The sequence below is a fragment of the Lampetra planeri genome, chromosome 54, assembly GCF_965212315.1.
Source record: "Lampetra planeri chromosome 54, kcLamPlan1.2.h2, whole genome shotgun sequence".
In the NCBI taxonomy this organism is placed as follows: Eukaryota; Metazoa; Chordata; class Hyperoartia; order Petromyzontiformes; family Petromyzontidae; genus Lampetra; species Lampetra planeri.
Window position 1 is genome coordinate 3,550,866 of NC_136160.1, and position 20,060 is coordinate 3,570,925.

Below are 20,060 nucleotides of genomic sequence, written 5' to 3' on the forward strand. Positions count from 1 at the left end.
CAAAAGGTTTCTTGAGCTTTTATGGTGGACGTTGCCTGGGCGAGTCTGAACATTGCATTACAATTAAAAGTAGCCGGAGTGCAGCATCACGTCGCTATGCGGTCTGTCTGTTTGCATGGGCGGAGTTGGGAGGGGAGGGGGGCATGGGCGGTGCGGTTTACAATTAAGATTCTAAATAAATGATATGCACCCGCGATTCCTAATAAGGGACCAAGCCAACTCTTGCCCCCCCCCCTCAAACTAGAGAAGTCAAACTCTGCCTATGCCTGCTTGGTCAACAGAGAGCGAGACAACAACAACACATCGTCAACTCTCGATCCTTAAGATGGCAATGAACGCATGGGCTTTGTGATAGGGTTCATCTTCTTGGTTCTTTCGGTAAAGTCACGTAGAATGGAAATAATAAAATAAAATAAATACAACATAATAAAATTCTTATTTTATTATGAATCCCTGCAGTCACGAAAGCTTTAAATCGAAATTGTGGTAGGGTTGTTTTTGTTTTAAATCCACATGTACACCTGTGTTTACAAACAAGCGCCGATTAGTTACGAGGAGCTTTGTGAGCGCAACGAGGAGAGGGCATTGGCAGTGTCAAGAGATTTCCTCATCCTAATATCAGCTGTGGCTGCTCCACACGGCAGGCAGCAGGACATCCTTCTAGAATGCCTCCTCCACTCTACCCGGTCACTGCCTTTTGAGATGATACACACGTATATATTGAGAGATTTCATGATTTGCGTTTTCTTTAAAGGCAGTGTTGTTGACAAATGCGCTCGGTTTGTTTGCCTATTGAGGCATCGGTGGCCAATCACATTGATCTTGGATAAACTCGCAGTGAATGTCATCCCAAAACGCAGGCACGGAGATTATCAACATCATTGGCATCATCATTGGAATCATCAGAGGCATCATCAGAGGCAATTTCATTCTCAAGCCAAGTATAATCTTTAATAAGACATTTTTTTTAAACAGGGGCCACTATACAAACACATTGTTGATTGTTACTTTATATATTGTTAATTCCCCTAATGAACGCTGCAATGCTGCCCTTCTTGGGACAATCGAAGCTTGAGGTTTCCGATTTCAAACTTGTGTTGCACTTGCATGCTTTGTTATGACGTTTGTAGTCAGCCATGCCCGACACATTTTCAAATGAAAATATATCTACATTGCGAAAGAAAGAAAGAAAAAAACAAGTAAATTTTGTTGTCATTTTTCTTAACAAGTCAACCTGACGTTAAAATTATTTTATTCAGATGTCACCACGCTGCAATCAACTTGCGACAACTCTTCTACATGCTCGATATGGCCACGAATGCCAAGTTGGTGAATTTCTGTTCCAGGTTTTTTATTTTAATATTTACAGGAGCAGTCCACTTATGAAGTGCTAGATGCCATATCAGATGTCTTAAAATCACACTGCCATTGGACAGACTTTACTGACTGTACCAACTATAAAAATAAAGTCATTATCAATAGACTCACATGTACGTATTTTTATTTGTTCCCCCCTCCAAAACACGCATTGTAAGAGTGACGCAGTGGTCCGAGTATTTTTATTTTCTAAGCCGTGTGAGTACCCAGGACGGTGTGCGGAGGAGTCTCATCTTCATCCAAATCTTGGGAAGTGCGGCTGACCTGAAACAAACGCCAGGAGAAATCGTTATACTTCATTCTGACACTCCTAAAAAAAATCTAAGCAAAATGTATTACGTGGAAATGAAATCTCCCTGCGAGAAATAAATAAAATGAACCCTACATTTGGACGATTTGGCAGGGGCGCCACGGTGGCGAGATGTTAACTACCTCGCCTGGTATACAGGAGGTCGTGGGTTCGATCCCGACCCTGACGCCTGCTGCATGTTCTCCCCGTGAGGCCAAGATTTATCCGGGTTCACCGGTCTTTCCCTCCACATTTAGAAACACGCGTTTCGAGTATTTGGCTGCTATAAATGTCCACGTGATGATAAGCCACTTCGTCGAGCTCTCATTTGTGATAGCCATGTCGCTTCTGAAAAAGAGCTATATAGCTCCCGTGGGGCTTAAGGGGCCATACATTTAGTACGTACGCATGGAGGGGGGAGGGGGGGTGGTTAACCCAAATGCGTACGCGTGCGTATGGGGGGTCTAATGACAATGTACGCACAGGAAACAAGGGGGGGGGGTGACCTCGATAATAATTTGTCTACATTGGCCTTCAAATGAGTTAGATAGTCCGGAGGTGGACTCTCTGTTTGCTTAAACACGTTAATAGTATTAATCCTTGATCGTTTCTGCGTGGATTAAATATCGGCCGTTCTATAGGATTCGTGGAGGGGGGGGTGCGTCAAGCGAACGTACGCAGGTGGGGGGCGTGCGTACAGGGAGGGGGGAAGGGGTCAAGTTTTGACAGATGTTTGCGTACCTAATCAATGGATGGCCCCTATCCTAGTAAAATCTAAAATCTTTTTTTAATAGTTAACTATCTTACCTTAACATGTTTAGGCTGGCTGCCTGAAATCTACCAGGAATTGATCCAGGCTGAAATGTGAGGAGCTCACAAGTGCAAACAAAATCACGACGACACCGTGGACCAAGTGCCATGTGGCGGGCATGCGCTTCCACCGTATGCCTAAGTGTGGTGTGTTTGGCTGGATCAACATCATTATTGTTATAATACGTAGTAGGCTTTCGCGACCAATAGCATCCATAATAGAGGTTTTGGGGTTATATCGCGTAAATATATAAATGTGTCGTTAAAATCCGCCACCACCCGGCACAGCCAACTAGTAAGGGTTGTTACGTAAACAGAACGTGGCCAATTCGTCACTAGTACAGCACTAATGTGTAGTGTATAGTAGTGTAGTGTATAGTGTAGTATACTAGTACAGCACTAACCGGTGTGTTGGAGAGCCAAGCCACAACATTTACAATCTGAGTACGACGTTTCGCCAGTAATTACAACTATCTTACAACTAACTAGCTTCATCTACAACTAGCTTCATCTAGCACAGAGATCCACGTGTACACACAGGGAGACACGTGTACACACAGGGAGACACGTGTACACACGGAGCCAAACACGTGTACACACAGGGATCCACGTGTACACCACACAGGGAGACACGTGTACACCACACAGGGAGACTGAGACTGAGAGAGCTCACCGCGTTTTCCGAACCGGGCTGCCCTCGGCAAGCGCCGGCAGTGCCCCGGAGAGAGCAAAAAGGAGAGCTCCCGGCACAAAGCCTGCACGGTGCGGGGCAGCAGCGGGGGCAGCAACGGGGGCAGCAGCTTACAGCAGCCCTGCTGCTGCTGCTGCCCTCCATCTGCGAGCGGCAGACACACACGGAGAACAGCGTCCTGACGGGCGAGCGCAAAACGTGATGACATCGCAGCCGTCTGCGGAGCCAGAGCAGAGTGGCTCTTCATTGCAAGGCCCGCGTGTCACAGGCGGCCCCTGGTGGCCTTTAGTGCCCCCCCCTCCCCCCGACAAAACACAAACGGTGACAACATCTAGGGGCCCGTGGCATATGTAGCTACTTTTGCTACGAGGATAATCCGTCCTTGACTTGAATGAATTCAACGTGAAGCAGTCACTGGTCAATCCAAGTCCCTTTGCTCACCGGTTTTCGTGACTGCAAGGATCCATACTCTTTGGTTTTTTCGGTAAAGTCACGTACGTGAAAACTAAATACAATAAAAATTAAACAACGAAATTAAATCACGACGTTTCGGAAGCAACACAAGTATCCGTCATCAGGTGTAACCGCTCCAGCTACAGTAATTTTGCTGGAGCGGTCACACCTGATGACGGATGCTTGTGTTGCTTCCGAAACGTCGTGATTTATTTTAGTTGTTTTATTTCTATTTTGTTTTCACCTACGTGACTTTACCGAAAAAAACCAAAGAGTATGGTGACAACACCCTCCCATCGTCATCAGCGTGCTGCTGTCGAACCCCTAATGGTCAACAATGCGTGGCGGGTCCTTACACTGGCGATGTCCTATCGGCGAAAGTGACCCCCCCCCCCCCCCCATTCTGAAAATGAGCGAAGAGCGCTGACCGAGAGAACGATTTCAGTGGTCGGATAGCAGCGGGCACAACCAATACACGAAGGTCAATTTCCTACCCCAGCCATCTGTGCTGTCCACTCCCCTGCCCATCGCCAATTCCAGGCTCAAGACTCTCCTCTGCTCCTTCCCCTCCGAGCGACTCTGTGAAATGTTGTTGAATTTGTTGTCCTTCCCCGCACTTCCAATTAGCACGGTTGGCTACGTGCGGTGCAAAAGAATTTCAACATACGTACACAAATGCCATTGGTGGGCGATAGATAGACATACTGATGGATGGACAAGCATCGATTTTCCCAGCATGATTCATTTAATTTTCTTTGCGTTAGGCCACGTAACGATGTGGCCAGATATGTGTCGCAAGACCCTCCACCACCCAACATCGCCAAAATAAATTAACTTAAATCACGTTTTGGGCCCAATTACCGGCGAGTTGAAGAACGATACTCACAAACAACTTTAGCATATTCAGCAAGATGTGGCGTGTGTAAGTTGTTCACGCATTAACAAGTACATGGACGATGAAACAGGGTTGACAATGATCCACATTGCCTGAAACAACTCCGATGATTTAAACTCATCGATCGTTATGCATAAAGGTGTGAATTCAGCAATCTCGAAAAATTATAGTATTCAAATGATCAAAAACCTACCCAATGTCCTCAATACGAACCCGGCGACCCCGAGTCCGATTCCCGCTTATGACCAATAATAGTGGCGAATATTTGCCCCAATCCTGGGCCTCCCCGTATGTCGACTCGGCCTCAAATGAGTACCTGGTGCGGCGTGCAAACATCAGCACTGGGGAGACAAAGGCGGTCGGGCGTGGTATTGACCTCCCCCCCCCCTCGTGTGCCGTGCTGACATTCATGGGTGCAACTCGTGAACAGCACTTGCCCCAACAGTCTGTTAAAGGCTACACGGGGGACCTTTGTCTTTGCGCGTGTCATCATCATCATCATCACGTGCATTGCCGCTCGGGGCGCGTAGCAGTCCCCAAATAGCCGCCACCAGGCAACCCTGTCCCGCCATAGCCGCCACGCTGAAATGCAAGCCAATGTCGTGGTGTGGAAGATGGGCCCCTCAGATCGCGCGTGTCCACGTCAGGCCGTGGTCTACCCCGGGTTGCGCCTCCAGTCGCGTGGTGGGCCGCCGACGATCGCGCGCAGGGACTCTGGCGTGATCTGTCGATGCGTCCGCCCGGGCAACGGTGTCCGAAGAGGCCTGAGGTCTTCTGGCTCTGGTCGCTTGACGTTTGTGCGTGTGGATGCGTGGCATGCGCGCGTGCGTGCGTGAGTGTGAATGCGTACGGCGGGGTGTGAGTACGTACGGCCGTAGGGTAGGCTTGACACTGTGCCACACACCAGAAGGAACGTCGAGATGAATATGAATGGCCACGAGTTCCGGAGGGACATTGCGACTCTGCTCGCAAAATTCTGTGAAAAAACAACAACAAAAACGGGCATTGAAGTGTGAATTAAAAAAATTACTGTAAAATAAAACATGAATATATATATACAATTAACAAAAACAACTCCCTAAACTCGCCATAACGCTTTTCAGTTGCGTTTGATTGTCTGGTCCACGTAAGCGTTGCTTTTAAAATGACCGTTCCAAAGAACGATAGAAATCCAACATTGTCGCGGTTGTTCACGTGACAAGCCTATGCGTTGAAAACATTTGAATTCCTATCCGCGGTGTTATTGCACAGTTTTGCGTTAATTTGAACGAGTAGTTACGCTCTCATTTGAAACATGATCGTGGGTTGCAAGTGGCCAGGAGGTCGTGTGACACATGTGGACAAAGCCATTTTACTCTCTCAAGATGCCTCTCAAGATGCCTTGGCTTCCGGTTGCCGAACAAAAACATTATACTAAGGTCCCACTCATTACACACGAAGTGCTCGCCACAAATGAACCACAATACCTCTCTGATCTCGTCAAGGAGCATAAACCATCACAAAAACTCCGCTCATCCTCACAGCGACGGCTTTTGGCTGGCCATCGAACAAAGACGGTCACCGCATCGGATGCACTTCTGCAACCGTCTGGAATGCTCTTCCGAGATAGGAAGTCACTGCAGCTATGCACTTTTATATAATTTCAGTTGGAAACTAATTTATTTACAACTGCTTTTGTGTGTGTGTGTGTTTAGTTTGTTGTCCTTCCTCCGCACCTCCGATTAGCACGGTCGGCTACGTACGGTGCGAAAGAAGTTCAACATATTTACTACATACATTGACTACTGCCTACGACCTCCGTGGGATGCATGTCGTAAATCTGGCAAAATACATTTTCTGCCAATAAATAAATACGTAAGAGAATCAAGCGCGAGGCTGCGAATGTATTGTCGCTCGCAGCAATGTTTAAATTGTGTGCCCGAGGTGGATGAATGTGGAAGTCATACGGACAAGTGAGCCATTGCAGGTGTAGGGGACACTGTGTGCCATTCCTGCCACTGCCGGGTATAAGTGGCAGAGATTACCGACCGTGCGGAGAACACAACCCTGCTGGGAATATCGGCGCTGATTGTGCGTGATGGCATTTATCTCAATTCTCAAATTTGGGCCATAACCAATGGTGCTAAATTTGATTTCTTTTTTAAAAATATAGAAAGGTAAAAAAACGTTATTGTAAAGGAATTTGATAGATCGTTTCTCTTTAACACGAGATAACACTGAAGTGGGCTCTTGGCTTCGCTTATTTGCTACTACTACTCGTCATCAATCTGTGACTCCCTGTCTGACCTCCTACACTACTTTCATAATTGTCGGTCTCAGCTAACGCATTTGTTAATTCTAACTCACTTACTATGACAATGTAATTTTTTTTGCCAGGTAAGGCCCCCGTTTCCCCCTTTTTAACGTATCGAACTTAGTTAGTCGCTGCTACCTTTGCTATGTAGAACCATGATCTCAGCTCAGAAACTACGACTGTTATATTTGTTTTACTTGTTACACAAAGGGCGTTGCTGTTGACCGAATAGCACCACCAGTGTAGGTACTTGATACAGTGCCGGATTAAGCTAGTGCGGGGCCTGTAACATGTGTTATAAAGGGGCCCTAAATATTACTAATAATAAAAACACAAATGTTTAATTTGCATAGTAAAGTAATTGTATTTTTTCATTTGCTATACAGCCAGATAATACAAATCGCTAACCTTAAAAACACCCAGTCGTTCGTAAAAGTTGAAGGCAGTATAGTACTATAGTAATATAGCAAGTGCAGTATCACTGAAATGGAATTGATATCTTGAAAGCATTTAGCGCGGGGCCCTTGAAAGTGCGGGGCCCGTAGCATATGTACAGTAGCTACTTTTGCTACGAGGATAATCCGTCCTTGACTTGAATGAATTCAACGTGAAGCAGTCACTGGTCAATCCAAGTCACTTTGCTCGCCGGTAGTCAGAAGCTTCCGTGTCACCCTTTTGTCGCTACTACCATAGAGCGACTGCTCCCGTGAGCGTCACGCGTTCATTCCTCTACCCATGTTGAGGACTGTCTTTTGTCGTCTCATCCATCACGCCGTGTTCAACCATCACGCCGTGTTCAACCATCACGCCGTGTTCAACCATCACACCGTGTTCATCCATCACACCGTGTTCATCTATCACGCTGTTCACCAATCACACCGTGTTCAACCATCACACCGTGTTCATCCATCACACCGTGTTCATCCATCACGCTGTTCACCAATCACACCGTGTTCAACCATCACGCCGTGTTCATCCATCACACTGTTCACCCATCACACCGTGTTCAACCATCACACCGTGTTCAACCATCACACCGTGTTCATCCATCACACCGTGTTCATCCATCACGCTGTTCACCAATCACACCGTGTTCAACCATCACACCGTGTTCATCCATCACACTGTTCACCCATCACACCGTGTTCAACCATCACACCGTGTTCATCCATCACACCGTGTTCAACCATCACGCCGTGTTCAACCATCACACCGTGTTCATCCATCACACCGTGTTCAACCATCACGCCGTGTTCAACCATCACACCGTGTTCAACCATCACGCCGTGTTCAACCATCACGCCGTGTTCAACCATCACACCACACCGTGTTCATCCATCACACCGTGTTCATCCATCACACTGTTCAACCATCACACCGTGTTCAACCATCACGCCGTGTTCAACCATCACGCCGTGTTCAACCATCACACCACACCGTGTTCATCCATCACGCCGAGTTCATCCATCACACTGTTCAACCATCACACTGCAGGCCACAACACAGAGACACCCCCCGTATACCCTGTAACAGACTGTTGGGGCAGGTGCTGTTAGCAAGCGCCTATGAAGACCGGCACGGCACACGAGGTCGTGAGGTGGCCAACACCACGCCCGGTCGCCCTTCGTCTCCCTCGTGTCAATGTTTTATCACACCGCACCGGGTACTCGTTTAAGGCTGAGCCGACCTAGGGGAGACCCAGAACCCGGCGTGCATCCAGGATGTTGCAGTGAATTTCTCAGCGGCATTCGACTCAATCTCAATTCTGTTATCCAAATTACAATCCCAATTGAGTTTTAGTTGTCTCTGCTGTTCGCTCGGCGCGCCCACACTTGTCTGAGCTCTTCCACGTCGGTAAATCCATCCAGAAGAACAAGTATCTCATTCGCAACCAATTTCCGTTCCCGTCTCACGAGGAGTGTGCCTTGACCGCTTTACTTTTCTTGATTTATATAAACAAATAATCTATCAAAGGCTCTCATTCCCCCGCCGATCAGATGTGACACATGTAAATGACATCCCCAATTGCTTTTGATATGCTGCTCAATCAGAGGTTATGGAAGTAGCATATCCTACTGATGTATTAAAGATGTAAAATTCAATATCGTTCCCAGAATGACAAAAGCGGTAAAGCATTTAACGTTTATACAGATTTTGCTCGTACATTTAAACATTGTTAAACACACATATATACTCGTAATACTGCTATTCAAATGGTTTAAAACATAGGCTTTCGCGACCAATGTTATTCATAATGAAGGTTGTTGGGTTAGATCGTGTAAGTATAAATGTGTCGTAACCCTCCACCAACCGACACGGCCAGTAAGGGATTTGCCACGTAAACAAAACGCCAATTAGTTACTACATGAGCCCACCGGTGTGTTGGAGAGTAAATCCACAACATTTACAATTTGAATACGACGTTTCGCTGGCAATTGCTTGTGTGGCAGATGCTATATTGGACAGACCGGACGTGACATCAGCGTAAGACTAAAAGAACACCAAAAAACTATTTATTTTTCTACCTTCGTGATTTTACCGAAAGAACCAGAGTAAAGAAATATTAAATACTCTCAAACACAACTGTCGGCAGTGGCAGAACATGCTTGCCAACAAGGACACTCAATTTATGTTGATAACGTTGAAGTGTCGTGTAAAACGAATTATTACTGGACGAGACTAATTAAAGAATCCATTGAAATTGAGAGAAATACAAATAACTTTAACCACTCTGACAGCTACATGCTTAGTGCGGCCTGGAAGCTTATTAACACATTCCTGCGGAGGGAGCTGGTAGGAACGTTGGGTTGCTCGATCAATGGCCAGGGTCAACGGTGGCGTGGTGTATTCCGCAAATATGCCCGAATGTGAGGGCGGGCACAAGCCGGCGTGAGTAGGTTAAACGTTGAGTTTTATAAGGGCACCACGGGGTGACCAGCCCCTCCCCATCTAGCCCCACCCCTCCCACCCTCCCCACCCAGCCCCACCCTCCCCACCCAGCCCCTCCCGACCAGACCCTCCCCACCCAGCCCCTCCCGACCCGACCCTCTCCACCCAGCCCCTCCCCACCTTCCCCTCCCCACCCAGCCCCTCCCTCCCCACCCAGCCTTTCCCTGCACGACGGACGGATGGAAACAATAATCCCCTGTGTGCTGGTGGCACCAGTGGGTTCCTACCAGTATTAAGCAATACATCTTACAATTACAATTCTTCATAGGGGAAACACATACTAATTAACTGATTACTAATCTATCATACAATTACAGTACCCCCCTCCCCTCCTCTGACCTCTGCACTTGATGGGTTCAGTGATGACGTCATCTTGCTCTATTTAAGACCGGCAGCAAGTGGATGGCCTCACTTTTCTGGCAAATCGCCCGACGATGCTGGTTGATGTAATTACCAGCGAAACGTCTTACTACCCAAATTGTAAATGTTGTGGATTTACTCTCCAACACACCGGTGGGCTGAAATAGTAACTAATTGGCGCGTTCTGTTTACGTGACAAACCTGACTGGCCGTGTCGGGTGGTGGAGGGTTACGACACATTTATTCGTATGCAATCTAATCCAACCCTTATTATGACTATTCAAATAGTTTATTCCTCGACTGTTCTGGCTGGCTGTTGGCTGGGCAAATGGGATTCTCCGTGTAACAATGAAATCTCTCACCAGCAATTTCGTCAAAAGATGTGTCTTTCTAAATTGCAATGTTTGCGTTTTATAAAACTGATGAAAACGACAAAAACATAATCGTCCGTTGTGTAGCCGAGGACCCAGATTTGCACGTGGCGAGATGTTAACTACCTTGCCTGGTATGCAGGAGGTCGTTCGTTCGATCACGACCCTGACGCCTGCTGCTGTATATTTGGAGTTTGCGTGTCTCTCTCCCCGTGGTCGCGTGGATTTTTCTCCAGATCCTCCGGGGTTTCACTTCAAATTTAGAAACGCGCGTTTTAAACTGTTCGGCTGCTATCAATGTCCACACGATGATAAGCCACTTCGTTTAGCTATCATTTTGGGCCAGGCCACTTCTGAAAATGAGCTACTGTATAGTTTGTTTGATGTACCAAACAACACGTGAATGAGGGCCACAAAGTTACCGATTTTTCTTTTGAGAAAATCTCAATTAATTTGTAAAAACCTCACACCAGTGTCACACCCATACATTTCCTATCGAGGCTTCCCTTCAGAGTGGCAGCGCAATCAACAGATTGTAGGGGGGGGGGGAGGAATGAAATGACGATTCCAATTGATGTATCGCCTGCCGGTGGAAATCGGATTGGGACCGACAGTTGATTGAAAACCCCCAAATCTCCATTGGCAAAGCACAGGCCCTTGGCAAGTCATAGAAATCACCTGTCTCTCTCGGGTTCGTCTCCCGTGAGTTGGCAGTTCACTTCCAAATATTTAGTCACCGAATTGCACGACGCTATGGGAGGCTGCAAGAGCGTTGCAAATTCCAGGCATCGACATTCACTCTCACGCCGGGATGTGACATCCATCAGCGTAAGACTAAAATAATAACAAAGAAATATGAAATACTCTCAAACACAACTGCCGGCAGTGGCAGAACAGGCTTGCCAACAAGGACACTCAATTTATGTTGATAACGTTGAAGTGTTGTGTAAAACGAATTATTACTGGCCGAGACTAATTCGAGAATCCATTGAAATTGAGAGAAATACAAATAACTTTAACCGCTCTGACAGCTACATGCTTAGTGCGGCCTGGAAGCGTATTAACACATTCCTGCGGAGGGAGCTGGTAGGAACGTTGGGTTGCTCGGTCAATGGCCAGGGTCAATGGCGGCGTGGTGTATTCCGCAAATATGCCCGACTGTGAGGGCGGGCACAAGCCGGCGTGAGTAGGTTAAACGTTGAGTTTTATAAGGGCACCACGGGGTGACCAGCCCCTCCCCACCCAGCCCCACCCCTCCCACTCTCACGACGGCTCGAGCCTCCTGCCACCGAAGGCTTCCTTGACTCCCTTGATTATGACACTGAGAGTCAGTACGTACGTTGAACTTCTTTTGCACCGTACGTTCGCCAACCCGCGCTTATCGGAGGTCCCTTTTTGGGCCAAATACCTTGACGGAAGAGCCGAGTTATACGTCTCATGTGCAGCGTTCCGTACGCAGTGGGATGGAGGGGCGGTACACGGTGGCTCGCACGCCGTGCGATGAACCCGGCACTCAGGGATGGGGAGGTGGGGACATTCACTGAGCTACTGAGCTCGTTTTCAAAAGCCATCTGGCCACAAATGACGGCCCAATGAAGTGGCATATCATGTGGAAATTCACAGCACCCAAATGCTCTAAACGTATGATTCGATCAGCCCACGGAGAGAGACAACGCCACGTAAACAATACACAAGAGACGGTGAAAAATTAGACAAAAATCGATTGATTATAAATGGAATCCGAATCGTGACAATCCAGCCGTGACGAGGTGAGTCGTTTCACTCACATTGCTCTTCATTTGCTCTTGAAGTTGAAAGGATGGTGCAAGTTTCTTAATTCTACTACTATTATTTTAGCAGGTAAGGTCCGCTGAGCTATATAGGACGTTTTTGCGGAAGCGACCTGGCCACAAATGATAGCTCAACTAAGTGGCTTAACACGTGCACTTTTATAGCAGCCAAATTCTCGATAACGCCTTTAGCGTCAGCCTCCACTGTGGTGAACGGGTAATTGGCTGTCCGGCCACACCGTCAACCTCTCACGTGCCACACAACCAATCAGGCGATCAAGCGATCAAGCGAGCGATCAAGTGATCAAGCGTCACGCTGAATTGTAGCCGGCGAGGAATCGCTCTGCCCCAGTGGAGGATCTCGCGTCTGGCTCCAAATCCAAAGGGCTCACACGGCGGAGCCGAAACAGGAGCGTGGAGTGAGTGCAGCTCTCGGCACACGCAACTCTCTCTGGAAATCATGGGGGGGCGGGGGGGGGGAAGAGGCCGGGGGGGAGGGGGGGGAAGAGGCCGGGGGGGCGGGGGGGGGGGAAGAGGGCGGGGGGGGAGAGAGGGCGGTGGGAAGGGGGCGGGGGGGGGGAAGGTGCGGGGGGTTGAAGGGGGGGAAGAGGGCGGGGGGAAGGGGGGGAAGGGGGGGTGAAGGGAGGGGGCAGGAGGGGGAGCTTCTCCACAACCGACCAATGCGCCTGTCAGTAGAATCACACCGCGTAGGAAACATCTCCTCGGATGATCCCCTGCAGCACCGCAACGGAACTCCCTCGAGCTGTCGCCAACGGCAGCCGCCAGAAGCGGCCGCCTTTGTGCGGAATATCGGGAAAGGCGTCCCGTCGAGGTGGGACAGGAGGCGACTGCGGCGAAGAAGATCGAAGGGGGGGGGGTGGGGGGCCCGTCGCGCCAAGCCGTTGTGACCTCTTGCCGGTGTGCCGCGTGATTTGTTTGATCCCCGCGTCTCTTGAGAAAGGGCCGCAGTCCGCTGAGCGCGGAGTTCTACACCGTCATGCCCCCCCCCCCCCGTGTCCTTTTAGTGCGGCCCTTGACGTGCGGGGAGCCCCCGACAATAAACCGAGAGTGAGACCCCCCCCCGCCCCCCCCCCCCCCCCATCATCATCATCGTGCTGCCCTCAAACCCCCAATGGTTTCAAACAATGCGTGGCGACCCTCACGCACTGATGATGTCTTATCGGCGAAAGTGGTCCCACCCTCTCTCCCCCCCTACACCGGCGTTCCTTCCCCCCCCCCATTGAAGGAACGCCGGCGTGGAACATTGAACCCTCCAACCGCAGGGCCGTGAGTGTCTGCACCATCAGGACGGCCCCACGCTGCCGACAGAGTCGCTGGCAGTAGACCTCCCCCGCTTCGAACGAAGCCGTCGATGGCGAGCGGGGGGGGGGGGCTGTCGATGTGTCGCGTCTCGGCGTGCACGAGGAAAGCGCGTTTCGACACTGATCGGTTTCGACAACGTGGGAGGCAATTCGCGGCCAATGTCACCCGCAGCGGGGGTTGCCGGGTCAGATCGCGCGAGACCGCTTTCTACGCTCGCCTTGCGCATGGTAATGATGATAATAATAATAATGACATTTTTATTGGCGACATTCATGCAATTGCCATCGCACAACGCTGCGACATCAGTTCGCCAGCCCCTTACACAGACGATACAAAAACAAAACGTACACTTAGCAAATCAAAACTAAAACAATGAATGCATAATTAACGGGGGGGGGGGGCATATAAGCATAACAAGAAAACATAATTATTACAAACAAAATAGATTAATATAAAAAAATAAAAAAATATATATATCCGTTCCGTCTCTAACATATTTCTGCAAAGAAAGGTCACATATTGTAGCTGCTCAGCCCGAGATTCCAGTGGGCTTACTTTATGGTCCTTAGTTTGGGTTGCATGGACCCACGATCGCGTGTCTTTAACGTGCCCCTGTGGGTCTCTGTTGGTGTGTATACATCTCTGGGTCTCTATGTATCTTTCTGTGTCTTCATGTGTCTCGATGTGTCTTTATCCCTTGCGTACGGCAATGTGGTTCAGGAGCTACGTGCCATTGCCGAGCTGTTGGCCACGACGAGAGGGCTTCAGCAGAGTGAGCAGTGGGCGATGGAGGAGGCCGTGTGCTCGGTGGCAGATGACGGGGAGCTCTGCATGCTGATATGAGCTACCCGTCGGAGGCCGTCGGACTGCGAGAAGGGCTGCGTGCAGAGCGAGAGAGAGCGAGAGAGTGAGCGAGGGGGTGAGCGAGAGAGTGAGCGAGAGGTGGAGGTTGACATAAAGCAAAGTTAAAAAAAAAATTACGAAATGATGAATGAAGCAAAGTGCCGAATACACCGAGCATCTTCTTGTTTCCACTGATCGTAAAAAAGAGAGAGAGAGTTCGCGTCGTGTCGCTGTTCCTTCTCTTCCTCCGTTGAAGGAGCCCTGACCACAGTGGGTCTACTATGCGGTCCGTGATTTTAGGTTGCGTGGCCACAACCGCACAGCTGCGGCTCACGTCTTTAATCTTCCATTCAAAAAGAAGTGCATAACAACCGTTACATTGCTGTAAAATGTTCTTTAAGACCAGGCGAAGCTTTACTCTTCAGACTCCTAATATGTACAACAGGTGACGTTACGGGGCCAACGGGTCTGCATGTGATGTGAAGAAGGGCCATTGCCCGAAACGTCACCTATATTACAGGATATAAATATATTTGAAGGCAGTGTCGTTAACGAATGTGTTGAGTGTTTTATTGTTGTGCCTGGGCGTCTCTGTCAAACGCAACGGCAACAGCTTCACCAAAAAACTCGCTTCAATGTCCTCGATCACTGTTACCGCATTTCTTACCGCTACCGTGACGTGCTTCAAACGAAGCGAGTCTGCAACGCGATGATTTCGCCCCTGCACTGTGGCTCCAATGAGTAAGACACGCCATGTCCATTCATACAATGAGTAAGACACGCATGCCCATTCATACAATGAGTAAGACACGCATGTCCATTGATACAATGAGTAAGACACACGCATGCCCATTCATACAATGAGTAAGACACGCCATGTCCATTCATGCAATGAGTAAGACACGCCATGTCCATTCATACAATGAGTAAGACACGCCATGTCCATTCATACAATGAGTAAGACACGCCATGTCCATTCATACAATGAGTAAGACACGCCATGTCCATTCATACAATGAGTAAGACACACACATGCCCATTCATACAATGAGTAAGACACGCCATGTCCATTCATACAATGAGTAAGACACGCCATGTCCATTCATACAATGAGTAAGACACAGGCATGCCCATTGATACAATGAGTAAGCCACACACATGTCCATTCATACAATGAGTAAGACACACATGCCCATTCATACAATGAGTAAGACACACACATGCCCATTCATACAATGAGTAAGACACACACATGCCCATTCATACAATGAGTAAGATACGCATGCCCATTCATACAATGAGTAAGACACACACATGCCCATTCATACAATGAGTAAGACACACACATGCCTATTCATACAATGAGTAAGACACACGCATGTCCATTCATACAATGACTAAGACACACATGCCCATTCATACAATGAGTAAGACACGCCATGTCCATTCATACAATGAGTAAGACACGCCATGTCCATTCATACAATGAGTAAGACACACGCATGTCCATTCATACAATGACTAAGACACGCATGCCCATTCACACAATGAGTAAGACACACACATGCCCATTCATACAATGAGTAAGATACGCATGCCCATTCATACAATGAGTAAGACACACACATGCCCATTCATACAATGAGTAAGACACACACATGCCTATTCATACAATGAGTAAGACACACACATGTCCATTCATACAATGAGTAAGACACGCATGTCCATTCACACAATGAGTAAGACACGCACATGCCCATTCATACAATGAGTAAGACACACACATGCCCATTCATACAATGAGTAAGACACACACATGCCTATTCATACAATGAGTAAGACACACGCATGTCCATTCATACAATGAGTAAGACACACACATGCCCATTCACACAATGAGTAAGACACACACATGCCCATTCATACAATGAGTAAAAAACACGCATGCCCGTTCATACAATGAGTAAGACACACACATGCCCATTCATACAATGAATAAGACACACGCATGCCCGTTCATACAATGAGTAAGACACGCGCATGCCCATTCATACAATGAGTAAGACACACACATGTCCAGTCATACAATGAGTAAGACACACGCATGCCCATTCATACAATGAGTAATACACACGCATGTCCATTCATACAATGAGTAAGACATGCATGCCCATTCATACAATGAGCAAGCCACGCATGCCCATTCATACAATGAGTAAGACACACCATGCCCATTCATACAATGAGTAAGACACACACATGCCCATTCATACATTGAGTAAGACACGCTTGTCCATTCATACAATGAGTAAGACACACGCATGTCCATTCATACAATGAGTAAGACACACCATGCCCATTCATACAATGAGTAAGACACACACATGCCCATTCATACATTGAGTAAGACACGCATGTCCATTCATATAATGAGTAAGACACACACATGTCCATTCATACAATGAGTAAGACACACGCATGCCCATTCATACAATGAGTAAGACACACATGCCCATTCATACAATGAGTAAGACACGCATGTCCATTCATATAATGAGTAAGACACACACATGCCCATTCATACAATGAGTAAGACACGCATGCCCATTCATACAATGAGTAAGACACGCATGCCCATTCATACACAACGCAAACAATGGTACACGGCAACTTATGCATTTACACATGCCACGGATGCTACCCCGCAATTGTTAATTCATAACGATACATGATTAAAATATACACATGTATAGTTTTCAAAATTCGCCACTGTTAGAGCCGTAACCCTGGACTCGAACCAACTCTGGCGGACTGCACTTCATGTTACGACGCGCTAACCACTGACCCACCGCTCCTCCTGATCCTCATCCTCCTCAATCATCATCATCCTCGCAATGCAACTTCAGGAGCTAAAAAGAATGCCTGCTGATAGGAACGCTTCACGAATTTGCGTGTCATGCCTGCTGATAGGGAGAGATACGAAACGAACCCTTGTGATATCTGCACGCCGCAGCTGAAAAGTGAGTTTGTCCACAATCAAGGGGGCTTTTTTATCACCAATTCTGGCGTATCGCCTGGCGAAGTCGGCTGTCGCAATCGCCAGCGGAACGTCACGGTCCTCGCATTGCAAATGTTGTGGGTTTACTCTCACGACACAAACGGGGTGGTGGTGGTGCTGATGGAGCAACGAATTGGCACGTTTTGTTGGCGTGACGAACCATTACTAATTGGCTGTGTCTGGAACGTGGTGGTGGTGATGGTGTAACGAAACAACGTAAACAAATGTACGCGATCTAACCCCAACAACAATAAAAACTAACAAACATTTATTATTGATAATATCGGTCGCGAAAGCCACACTGCTATATACATACTTACGTCCATAATATAAGTTGTTTTGGGTTAGATCACGTAAATATAAATGTGTCGTTAAACCAGCCACCACCCGACACAGCCAATTTGTAAGGTTTGTCACGTTAACAGGACATATGTTGGAGAGCAAATCCACAACATTTACAACATATCCGTGTGCTGTACCGAATTGGCATATTTTATATACGTGACAAACCTTACTAGTTGGCTGTGTCGGGTGGTGGCGGGTTTCAAGACACATTTATATTCACGCGATCTAACCCATAAAAAAATGAAAAAAACTATATAACGGATGATATTGGTCGCGAAAGCTTACTCCGTGTTATATACATACTTACGTGTTAGGAGCCGCGAGTTTTCTGAACGTCACTTACCAGTGTGCGCTCGAGGCGAGAAGGGAGAGATGTCCCTGCACTGGCGACACGCACTGCGACGCCGGACGGCTGGCGAGTGACGGGCAGCTTTCTGCGCAAGGGCGCTGCCTCTCGGATTCTCGCGTGCAATTGGGGGGGGGGGGGGGGTTGGTGGTGCTGGTGTTTTATGGAGCCATGGTGAAGGGAGGGGGGCGGTGGGGAGGTCTGATCAGGTGTGTGGGGGGGGGGCGGCTGGGTTGGGTTAGGGGCGGTCGAGGTGGCTGATGGTGGGGTGGAATCTATCGCAGAGCGTGGGAGAATTGTGGGACCCCCCCTCCCCATCCGATGTGTCCGTGAGGTTGTCCGTCTTTGATGCGTGGTTAAACCTTTGTCGGGACGCGTGTGATTGAGCCTCTTTTCCCCAGGTCCAAGAGCCGCCACCACCACCGTCGTCATTCTCATCACCACCATGGGACTGTTGGAATTATCACGAGGTATTCTAATCCCGTGGAAATTATTCTCTGGGAATTCGCAGGCAAGCGAGCGAATTTGCAATTTGGGGAGGGAGCGGTAGGGTAGCGGCTAGCGCACTGCGCCTGCGGCCACCAGAGTTCGACTCCCCCTCCAGAGTTCCATTCCCGCTTACGGCCAACGCCAGTGACGATGATCTGAATTTGGTCCTGGGCTCCATATGGGTCGACTCAGCCGTAAAATGGAGTACTCGGTGTGGTGTGTTAAACATCGGCGGCCGGGCCGTTGTGCTGGCCCACCAACCCCCTCGTGTGCCGTGCCGTCCTAAAGAGGGTCTGCTCGCTAACGCCACTTGCCCCAACAGTCTGTTGAGGCTACACGGGGGGCGGGGATCCTTTGTCTTCTCCTTTGAGGGCATTAGAGGATAACGTTAGAGCCCTGGTGCTGCAGACATCTCCACTGCACGCCAAACAGCTGGCACATGCGGTGGCATTTGCCGGGTGGAGTGAAGTGGCCCTCTTCATCTCTGCGATGCCTCCAGGCACCAACTCGGGCTGCGAGGTTGTGGCGGTGCTCTATTAACTCGCGTGATATTTGTTAAACTATTTCACAATTTAATTGACTTTTGCAACCAATATTATCCATAATCTAGTGTTGGGGGGGGGGGTTTGGGTTCGATCGCGTAAATATAAATGTGTCGTGCTCAGATGGTAAATCTTGATTTGAAGCTATCGTGACTGCAGGAATCCATACTCTTTGGTTCTTTCAGTAAAGTCACGTATGTAGAACATTAATAGATCACGACGTTTCGATCGCAACACAAGCAACCGCCATCAGCTGAGGCAACCACAGCTCCGACAGCAGTTCTCATGCTGTTTGTTTCACCTGATGATGGTTGCTTGTGTTGCGATCGAAACGTCGTGATCTATTAATTTTCCATCTACGTGACTTTACAGAAAGAACCAAAGAGTACAGATTTTAAATGTTGTGGATTTGCTCTCCAACACACCGGTGTTGCTGTGCTAGTAACGAATTGGCCACGTTCTGTTTACGTGACAACACTTACTAGTTGGCTGTGTCGGGTGGTGGTGGGTTTAACGACGCATTTACATATTTACGCGATCTAACCCAAAATAAACCTGTTATGGTTGATATTGGTGTCCAGTTTGGGGCGGGACGTTGCACTCCCCCCCCCGCCCGTGCCCTCCCGCAAACTCTGCCCATGAACCGAACCATATATATAAGAGGCGACCTAAACGACCATTGTTTTTTCTTGACATAAAGCTTTCGTGACTGCAGGAATTCATATTCTTTGGGTCTTTCGGTGATTTTTTACGTTTGCCCACTGACAAAGAAATGATCAGTCTATAATTTTAATGGTAGGTTTATTTGAACAGTGAGAGAATAACAACAAAATCCA

At 48.2% G+C, this 20,060-nt stretch overlaps 1 protein-coding gene and 1 long non-coding RNA gene across 2 annotated transcripts in view; both read right to left on the reverse strand.

The window, feature by feature from the left end:
- The window catches only part of LOC144735177 (carbonic anhydrase 2-like), a 527,023-nt gene that overhangs the window by 405,518 nt on the left and 101,445 nt on the right, over positions 1-20,060 (reverse strand). The window lies entirely within an intron of this gene.
- On the reverse strand, positions 1,516-18,298 carry LOC144735217 (uncharacterized). Its single transcript, XR_013588591.1, has 4 exons — positions 18,191-18,298; positions 5,386-5,491; positions 3,150-3,311; positions 1,516-1,641 (listed from the first exon to the last, which is right to left on the reverse strand). It is a non-coding gene; the product is annotated as an uncharacterized LOC144735217 (long non-coding RNA).